Below are 8711 nucleotides of genomic sequence, written 5' to 3'. Positions count from 1 at the left end.
ACCCCAACAGCACATCTGTGGCTTCTTAAGTCTACCACCACACACGGGCTAAACTTCTACTGTAGAGTATATTTTGTCTAGGTAAAGGATTGCCAGGTCTTAGGGTATGAGAACGTTTGATTTTACAATATAGTTTTCCAAAGCCGTCATGCCAATTTTAGTCTGAATAGCAAAATATGTCCATTGTGCCACATCTCACTAATGGTTGATATTATTAAAATTAAAATCACTAAAATTAAACTTCTTTAAAATATCCCTTCTATTTTAAATCCAAAAAAACAAAAATTTTGTCAAAAAAATAAATTAAAATAAGCTTATTAATTTTTGCCAGTTTAGTGTTATATCTGATCATGTTCTTAATTTGTATTACTAATGATTTTCAGCATTTTTTATATAATATTTGCCTTATGTGTTCCTTCTTTGTAATATGCCTTCAAATATTTTATCCGTTTTTAATTTGGTTGACTTTTTTCCTTGCTGACTTTTAAGAGTTCTTGATGTATTCAGGATGTTAATACTTTGTTGGTTATATGTGTCTTAGCCAGCTTGGGCTGTCATAACAAAATACCATAAACTGGCTAAAACAACAGAAAATTATTTCTCCCAGTTCTGGAGGCTGGCAGTCTGAGGTCAGGGGCCAGCACAGTCAGGTTCTGGTGAGAGCTGGCTTCCTGGGTTGCAGACAGTCACCTTCTCACCGTGTCCTCATGTGGCAGAGCAAGAGCACTTCTGCTGTGTTTTCAAGTATGGTAATTGTCTCAAGGAAAAGCACTTCTGTGGTTGTTGGAGTTGCCAGCTCAACTAGCCATTTCATCATAGAACAACATTTTAACTTTAAGAAACTAGACAAACCATGGGTACTCAGCATTGAATATTTAGCAGATCCTTTTTTCAAAGATGAATGAAATGAGCCTGAAAGTATTTATTACCAATGTTAAAATTTAAGCTTCCAAGTAAGGTTAGAATTTAGTATTGTATCTGTCACTGTGAGCTTGACAGCTTCCCGATACTTAAAGGCTGTTCTAATCAGATCAGTGGTGATATTAACAAGTATATTATTTTCATATAATATAATAAAAGATGTCAACATTTAGAAGATCTCTGTAATTCAGCGTACCCATAGTTTCCAGATTATCAATACATGATATATAAAATCATGCATGGGTAAAAGATCCATTCAAAGTGCAAGTCATGCCAATGGATCTTAGTGTAACAGACCATGGAAGATTCATTGATGTGGTTTCAGATTCCACATTGCAACTAACCTTTAAAAGATTAGCACTAGTGGAGATTTGGCATAACATCAAAGAAAAATTTTCACAATTATATAAAAAGGCTGTTAAAATGCTCTCCTTTTCCCAGTACATGTCTGTGTGAGGCCAGATAGCTTCACATACTTCAACGAAATGTATCATAGCAGATTGAATGCAGAAGCAGATATGAGATTCCAGCTCTCTTCTGTTAAGTCAGAAATTAAAGAGATTTGCAATAATGTAAAACAATTCCATGCTTCTCACTAAATTCCTTAGCTTAGGAAAATATTTTATATTAAAATGAAAGGTTAATATATAATGGGTTTATTATTATTTTTTAATTAACAAATATCTCAAAAATGTAATTTCTTATTCTGTAAATATTGGCAGTTATAACTCACATAAATAAAAACTTTTTGAGGCCCTTGGTAATTTTTAAGAGTATTACATGGTCCTACAATTTAAATGTTTGAGAATAATTGGTTCCTATTTATACAAAATTTATTATTATACTTCATTCAGGATTACAAGTCACAAGGAGGTCAACAACACAACAACAAGCACAAAATAAAGGAAAAAAGGGCCCAGTGGCTGAATGTCACCAGCCTGTCTGCAGGGGTAAAAGGCTGCAGCCCTTGGGGCATCTGAAGCAGGGGGCGGTGAGGAAAGAACGAGGCATAGAGCTCCTCTTGGTCTGCAGAGTAGATCTCACTCTCCTGCAGGAGGGCAAAGTTGAGGAAGTGGCATATGTGCAGCAGGAGGTCTGTGCACCTCGGGGTAGAAGTCTGTGGGGTTTGCCAGCTGCAGCTCATACTTCAGGCTGGGATCATGCTGGATACCCATAAAGTTGTAGTTCCATGAGAACGGGACAGGGACCATAAAGTAGACGAGGAAATGGTCTAACAAAAGCATCCGGATCCTCTTGTAGTGTGAGAGTAGGTAGCCCTTGGGGTTATTGCCCTCGCCTGTGTTCTGGTGGCCCCCTTCATAGCCACTCAGGGTCAGCTTGTAGGCTATCAATGTACAGGAGCCTAGTGTGAAGATGCAGTGATGATAATGGTCTTCTCACCATCCCAAGATGGGTTTTCAGCCATGATCTTGGTATGAGTGGGCAGATCTTGGGGTGATAACTGGAGAGACTCATTGGGCTGAGGGTGGATCCAACTTAAGGGTTCCACCTCCTTGAGGTCCTTATGCTGGGGCAGCTGGCTAGGCAGGTGCATGGTCTGGTGAGTGCCCCACTGTGGTACCATCACATTGCAGTGAATTGCCTTCACCTGGGTGTTGCCTGGTGGCCTCACCCTGTACATGTATCTTACTATTTGGGCCCAAAGATCAGATATGCAGATGAACTTCTTAAGCACGTTCTTGGGAAGGATATAGGTATAACCAGTATCCTTGATGTCATCAGATGAAACATAGATGAGAGTCGTCCTTAGGTGTAGGTTGGCCTCTTCAAAGACAGAGGTCTCTGTTTCCTGCCCTGAGATCCAAGGACTATATGTCTGTTTCTAATGGTGCCTGAGGCATTTTCTCATCCAGTGCACCGATGGTAGGCCTAAGCAAATGATCACCTATTAGGAGCAATTATTGCTCTTTCAAAAACTACACCGCACGATTTACTCCTCAATTTACTCCACAATTTCACCCTCACAATTTACTATCATCTTTATCTGCTTTGCCTCATTTTCCAAATCACTAACAAAGTCAAATGAATAAACAAATAAGGACTTACTACTGACTTTGAAACACATCTATAAAAAGCCTTCCTTTCCCCCTCCCAGTCAGATTTTCATTTATAAACGCTGACTGACATTTTGTTATGAGACAGACTGTGTGCTGGAAGCTTTCAGATACATTGTCTTACTGAGTCTTCACATCAACTCTTTGAAGATGTTTTGTTTTTCATATGTGTAACTGGGGCTCAGAGAAATAAATAAACTACGTAAGGTCACAGAGCCAATAAATGGTAGGCTCAGGATTTGAACTCGGTTTTTCTAGCTCCAAATCTAGCTCTTATTCCATCGTACAATCTGTACATATTAATTCCTGCTGTTTATTTTTAGCTTAGCTTCTTCAAATAGCCATATCTAAATCCTAGTTGAATTTGTTTTTTATCTACAATATGCCATCTATTGTCTTAGCTATGATACATAAGAATTTTTAATCACTTATCCTATTCTAAATGGAAGCGAATGAGCTTAGTTTAGGTTGTCTGGTTTTTCATCTTTTTAATCTTTCATTATTTTTTTTAACAAAGTCTATTTATTTAACACTCTGCTTATCTGGTGAGGTAGAATTTTAGAAACGATTTCGGTTGCTTCTCTGCCCACAGATGAAAACATCGAATAATTTGGGGACAGATTTTCAGCATCGTGAGAGGCTTCACTTGAGTGGGCCCCTCTTATTAAGAAGTGGGAGGGAGGAGTAAAGACTTATCACCACAGGGAAAAGCCCATCGTAGAACCCTAGAGTGACTTGAAAAAGATGGCACCTTCTGGGATCCTTTAGTATAAAGAGTTCTGGGAATGGAGTTGACCAATTTTTATAGGGAGATCTGGGCTCTCTGGTTCTCTAAGATTCAAGGTAATGGGTAGCTCTCATATTGGACGTAGTGCCCTGTCCAAGGTCCACTGATGGCAGAGTTCTCCAAAGACCCCCCCCCCCCCAAAAAAACCTGCCATTGAGTCCAGGGGGGCCTGGCTGGTGACTTAAAGTCAACACAGACACCTAAGGGTTGGGTTGGAGAATTGGTTCCAGCGCACCCTGTCCCCTTGTCTGGAAAGCCCTCTGGATCCAGCCACCCTGGAACGCTGTTGGAGTTTGAAGAAAAAAATGGCGAAGCAAATGAAGTTGAATTAAAAAGCTGCGATTTTGATTTCCCAGGAAAGGCATGCATGCCCCACTGCAGCCCTGCAAATGCAGGACCAGTCTTCAACAGCGACCTCTTGTGGCTGAGATGTGGAATAGTTCTGTCATTCTTCAGACAGTTCAACCTCCCACAGTTCCTGGACAATTCAGCAAGGGGTGGACCTCAAAAGTAAAATACTGAACTTCCTGAAGATAAATGCACATGGGATTTCAAGCAATTGATTGAAAAGTTAAAATGGATTTGTTATTGTACCCTAAGCTTGGAAAACGGTATTTCATGCAGGCACTGACTGTATTCTTGCTTCATTTTCATAGCTGCTTCTTAATGAGTCTCTTTGCCCCTCTTCTCTCCCTCTCTTTTCCAATTCTTTCTGCACACTTCTACAGAGTTAATCTTTCTAAACATCACTTTTACCCCAAAAGTCTGCAATGGCTTCTTATTGCCTACAAAACAGAATCCACACTCTTTACCCTGTCATTCAACGTGCTCAACAGTCTGACCTCTAAGCCCTCAAGGGATGTGGGAAGGAATAAATATTTGTTATCTATTACATGAGATACTTTATGTATGTTTGTCTCATTTAATTTCCTCTTCAACTTTACTTTCCACTACCCTCCTTTTAATTGAGGCATGAATTACATACAGTAAAGTGTAGAAATCTAAGTGTATAACTGAAGTGTACAAAAAAAGCATACATTTTTACATATGTATCTACCCAAGAAACCATTAGTGAAGTCAAGTTGCAGAACATTATCAGTCCTCCAGAAAGTTCTCTCATTCCTTTCCCAGAGTATAGTCTCCAAAGATTACCACTATCCTGACCAGGATCACCATAGATTCGTTCTGCCTGTTCTGAACTTCATATAAATGCAATCACACAGTGCATCTTTTTTGTGTCCAACTTCCTTCACTCAACACTATTCTTTCACTCAACATAAGGCGACACCACTATAGAGCTGACTGTTGCTTTTCAATGCACATAGTATTCCATCATGTGAATATACATAATTTGCTTACTCATTATTTTATTGAAGGATAAATGATTTCCCTTTTTTCCTGGCTATTATGAATAAAACTGCAATGAACATTCTTGTGCATGTCTTTTTGTAAACATAAGCACTCATTTCTCTTGGATATACTCCTAGGAGCAAAATTTCTGGGTTATAGGGTGTGTGAATATTCAGATGCACAGAAACTACCCAACAGTTCTCCAAAGTACTTGAAACAATTTATATTCCCACCAGTAAGTAACGTATGAGAATTCCATTTGTTCCACACATTTGCCAACACTTGATATTGTAAGACCTTTTAATTTTAGCTGTTCTGGAAGTGTGTAGTAGGATCTCAACATGATTTTCATTTTCCTGCCGCCTAATCATATTGACCACCTTTTCGTATGTATATTAAGCATTTGGATATTATTTTTTATGAAGTGCTCATTCAGGTCTTTTGATCATTTCTTTTATCGGGCAATTGTCTTTTTCGTATGTTTTGTAAAAGCTCTTTATATATTCTGGATACAAGTTTTTTCCCAGAATTTTACATATACTTTCAGTCTGCGGCTTGTCTTTTTAATGTCTTAATAACATCTTTTTTGATTGACAGAAGTAGTTCAATTTATCAGTCTTAAATGGCTTGAACTTTTTGCATCCTATTTAAGAATTCTTTCCCTTCCCCAAGATCATGACAATATGACGATATTTTCTCATGTTTTCATTTAGAAGTTTCATTACTTTATATTTCACTTTCAGGCTTATAATCTATCTTAAATTAATATCTTCTATTTGTGAGATCTCAGTACTCAGTTTTGCATTTCTCTACTCTAGGCAGATTTATAACCTCATTGCTATCTCCTAACCCCTCCTTTAAAAAAAGTAATAATATTGCACTATCCTACCTCTCTGCTCCTGCCTGGAATTCTCTGGTCTCCTATAACTGAGTCTTCAACTCTGGTCCCATCTGTGCTCTAGTCTCCTGAGCCTAAAGCGCACTCAGCATTTACTGCTTTACACTGTTATCTATTTTTAGATATGTGTGCCCTTGCTTCCAACTAGGTTGCATGCTTCTTGAGGGTAGGAATTGCCCACGAAGGTTAACCAACGCTCTGCACATCATGGCTGCCCCACAAATATGAGAGGGCAGATGAGAACATGTGCACCTTCTTTGAAACTGTCAGGTGGACCTGCTGAGGCCTGTCTGCCATTTCCGTGAGTGAGGCTGCTGTCATGATGACAAATGTGTTGAGTTGAATCGGACAATTTTTAATTTCATTAAGGTGGTATTGCCAGGCCTTTCGAGGAGTATTTTCCAGTTTTATCTCCATAGTCTTATAGATATTCACTATCTTGTTTCCACATTTAACATTTTTGCTTATTTGTGAAATTCCTCAGTTTTCATTAATGGCTTAACCAGTCTGTTTTATTTTATTTTGTCATTACAGTAGAAAGTACAGATAATTTTTTTATGTAATTCTTTAAAAAGAAAAAAAAGAACGTAAAGGAAGAGAAAGGATCAAACAGATTCAAAGCCTTCTCCACACTCCCTTTCTCACTCCTTACAGAGAGAAAGAATCCGTGGGTCTAAATTTGCCATCTGCCTTTTTTGACAGCCATCCTGTGTCTGTCATCTCGATCTGTTGATTTCCAAATGCGTCAATGTACCTGTTCAAAATTATTTTTCCTGCTTTGTGACTTTAACAGAGGTGTCAGTATTTTCGCATGCCCCTCATTTTAAAAGAGCTTACAAACAGAGTCTTCGCTCACTGATTCAGGTTCTAATATATTAGTGGCCTCGCTTGCTTCGCTTCCCACGTGAGGTACAATGCCTCTTCTTCAACTTAGCTGCTTTATTCAGCTTATTCATTCCGGTTTTTGTCATAATTATCATTTCCTCTTAAAAAAAAAAAGAATAGGTATTATGAGAAATTTCTCTAGGGTTCCCTCCCAATTTCCTCACTGCCGTTCTGGAGCCTCTGTCCCGTCAGTCGTGATCAGGCGGGGTGGATATTCTCACTCTTTGCGTGCTTCTTTTCTCAGAGCAATTGTAATCTGCTTTAATTATGGTGGATACTCCAGCAGCCCGCTCTTCTCCTGGGTTTTAGTATTCCCTCCTTCAATACCATACTCACTAGATTTTTTTTTTTAATTCCCCCAAATTAGCTCTCTTGAATTCTAATGCCCTGATAGGGCTGCTTGCATTCTGGTTAGGAGCACAATCCCACCAGGTTTCAGAAATGCCGACGAGGGCAAAGCTCTCTGCATTTCTGCGTACCTCTGGCTGCTTGCCTTTATTTCTCAGACTCCTTACAGGCCTCAGGCTTTGCCTTTCACTCTGCTTAAATTGCTGTGGCAGACGCTTTCCTCAGAGAAGAGGAGAAATGTTGTTTTAGATGTCGGAGATATGAGATGCCCCTTGATCCTCTTGTCTTTTTAAAAATCTCTCCAGTGAAAGAGATTTTTTAAATAGCTATTTATCTTTAAATATAATTTTTTAAAAAAATTTTTAATCCCACACACTCTAGTTTTTACTTAATTCTTCAACATAACTCAGATCCCCAATTAGTTGATCTTAAACTTCTGGCCAGGGCTGTAACCTTGGAAGCTTCCTCTCTGCTGCCCATTGGAATTTCACACGGTGAGGAATGGGTGGAGGCCAATGGCACATACTCACTCCAGCTCACCATGCCCTCCTCCGCCAGTATTTGTGTACACACACACCCCCCAGTGAACAGCTCTTCTTTCCCACAAAAACATTGGCTTTAATCATCTCAATACAACAAAACAAAAAAATATTTATACTCGTTCTTATGAGGGTAGAGATTTCAGGCTCCATGTTTATCTCTGAGAATAAAGCTGAGGATATCCACCCCCGGGTGAGGGAGATACCCCAGTTAACGCCATGCTCATGGTAAATTCACAGTTGACTCCCAGTCCCCTCTCCTACTCTATGACCACTCTGCCTTCTAGCTCTTATTACTGTATCAGTTGGGATGCATTCAATTATAGTTAAAGAAAACACAACTCAAACTGATCTAAACAAAAAAGAGAGATTTATAATCCAGAAATATGGCAACTATTCAGTGAGGCTTGATCCAGTCTCTCAACACTGTCACTAAGTCCCCCTTTCTTTTTCTCAGTTCTGCCTTCTGTGATGTCACTTCATCCTAAAGGTGACTTCTATTTGTGGTGCTAAAATGATACCACCAATCTGCTGGGCCTACATGCTTCCTCTTTCCGGTCCAGGAAGGAAAAGAGTGTTATTTCAGCATTTCTAGCAAGTCCTGATACTCCTCTGATTGGACCAGCTTTGGTCACATGGCCCCTCCAAGATCCCTGAGGCTGGTCAAAGGAATGCATTGACAGGCTTGGCCTGGATCGCATCCTCTAACCCTACAGTCAGCAAAGGAGTGTGTTTCCTAAGAAACACGTTTCACCGAATTGAAATTATAGCTACTCAGGAGGGAGAAGAGGAGGATGCATTCTGGAGTCAATGCAGATACTTGAATTCTAAAAACATCCTACCCCAAAACGTGTTGAGTTTACCAGATCTACACTGCAGCCCTGTTATAATAATGACAACAGAAAAGC

At 39.3% G+C, this 8711-nt stretch overlaps 1 pseudogene; it reads right to left on the bottom strand.

Annotated features, from left to right (window-relative positions):
* Positions 1 to 1683: 1683 nt before the first annotated feature.
* On the bottom strand, positions 1684 to 6987 carry LOC139040354 (pre-mRNA-processing-splicing factor 8 pseudogene; annotated as a pseudogene).
* Positions 6988 to 8711: the final 1724 nt, after the last annotated feature.

The sequence above is a fragment of the Equus asinus genome, chromosome 16 (genome assembly GCF_041296235.1).
Source record: "Equus asinus isolate D_3611 breed Donkey chromosome 16, EquAss-T2T_v2, whole genome shotgun sequence".
Classification (NCBI taxonomy): Eukaryota; Metazoa; Chordata; class Mammalia; order Perissodactyla; family Equidae; genus Equus; species Equus asinus.
This window is presented reverse-complemented; position numbering and strand designations above follow the sequence as displayed.